Source organism: Tupaia chinensis, unplaced genomic scaffold (assembly GCF_000334495.1).
Source record: "Tupaia chinensis unplaced genomic scaffold, TupChi_1.0 Scaffold000116_1, whole genome shotgun sequence".
In the NCBI taxonomy this organism is placed as follows: domain Eukaryota; kingdom Metazoa; phylum Chordata; class Mammalia; order Scandentia; family Tupaiidae; genus Tupaia; species Tupaia belangeri.
In genome coordinates, this window is record NW_006159580.1 from 1,111,072 (window position 1) to 1,112,846 (window position 1,775).

At 45.9% G+C, this 1,775-nt stretch overlaps 1 pseudogene; it reads left to right on the forward strand.

Moving 5' to 3' along the window:
• The first annotated feature begins 707 nt into the window (after positions 1 to 707).
• LOC114007048 (small EDRK-rich factor 1 pseudogene) lies at positions 708 to 920 on the forward strand (annotated as a pseudogene).
• The last annotated feature ends 855 nt before the right edge of the window (positions 921 to 1,775 follow it).

The following is a 1,775-nucleotide window of genomic DNA, read 5'->3' on the forward strand; positions in this document are numbered from 1 at the left end:
TCTGCTGGGCCCGGGACATGCCTGTGGGCAGGAAATCGACCTTACCTACTTTCAAGGAGCTTGCAGTCTAGACATGGTCAGACATAAACAAACAGGAAATTACAAGGCAGCTTAATAAATGCAATGACAGAGTTACAGAGCAGTCTCTGAGAGCACACAGGAAGGGCCCTCACTAGCAGAATCAGGAAGACTATCCACAGGAAGTGACATAAAAATGGTAACAATAGCTGTCTGACACTTGCCGGGAAGCGGCTGCACAGCGACTGCACGCTAAGAACATACTGAGTGAGCTTGTGGATTACCACACTTCATCCTCAGAGTCCTGTAAGACGGTTAACTATTATTATTGCTGTTTTAAGATGAAACAAAGAGGTTAAGAAACTTCAAGGCCCAGAGGTAGCACAAGTACCTGCAGGGCTAGAAACCACGGAGTAACTGTGGGTTTGGAGCCCCAGCTGGCCGGAAACACCCTGGGTGCATGCACGGACACCCAGATCCTGAGGAGCTGAAGGGGTGGGGAAAGAACACAGCATGACAAGACCCTGTCGATGATGCCCCCCGCCCCCATCCCTTTTGCCCTACCTCATGCAAACGCATGCAAGCTCTCTCTACTATTTAAAACAAAAAAAGGCCTTCCGGTGGGGATGACGGCCGGGCGTGCGAGGGAGCCATTGCTTTTCTGAGTTGCTCTTTCACAGGCTCCGTCCATGGTCGGCAAGGCCTGTGGAAATCAACGAGTACTTGCCTGCCAGAAAAACACGAAGAAAAATCAGGAAATTAGCAAAGGAGAAAGAAAAGAGGATAGCTTGACTACCTCTCAGAAAAAAACAGAGCCTCTTCCCCATTATAGGGACTCTGAGATCATGCCACAAATGCAGAAGGCAGCTACTGGGAAGTCTGTGCAGACAGAAGGAAAATGAGGCCCATCTGGAACACCTGGGTGCTACTGCCCGCTGGGTGTTAGTGTTAGCTCTGACATGGAGATTCTGTAGAGTGAACATCATTACAGACGTTAGAACTGATCCTCATAAAATGGTCTATTTTAAACTTTACCTTTCAGCCAATTTAGTGTGATGTTTTAGAACCATTCTTTGAAGAATAAAATATTAGCCGTGCATGTAAAAAATAAATAAATGATACAGTAATTTTTTTTAAAAAAAGGGGAAAGAAGAAAGCAAGCTCTCTGAGGTCATATTGCTAGCAAGTGGCAGAGCTGGGATTTGAACCCCCATAGCCTGAGTCCATAGTGCAGGCACTCAACTGCCATCTATGGGCTTTTTTATAATAAGATGAGGCCAGAAGCTGTCAAAGATCAGAGCATGGGAAATTTTACAGGCAAAGAGGCATATTTACAGTTAGATGCGAGTCAGCGAAGGGCGCAGGTTCAAGGGGATTGCAGAGAGCACAGCTGCAGTCCAGAGAAGGCACTTACTGGTGTCAATTAAGGAATGCTGAAGTGAGGAGCCACGAGGACAGAGAAGCAAGCACACTGCAGTGGTGTGACACAGACACAGACACAGTAAAGCGTCTGGCCTCTGGGCAGGCCGGGATCCTGAAAAGTGCTGAGTCCATATGTAATTTTCTCTTAGACACCTAGAGGAACTGTCCCAAGAGACTCATTCCCAACTTTCTGCATAAAGAGCGAGAATCACAGGGCTTACCAACTATAACTGAAAGTAATTCAGGGTCAAGGTCTTTATTAACAGGTATATGAAGTTAAAACCTAACCATAACCCATCAAATTCACTTTTTTTTAATTATCTTATTCATTTGTT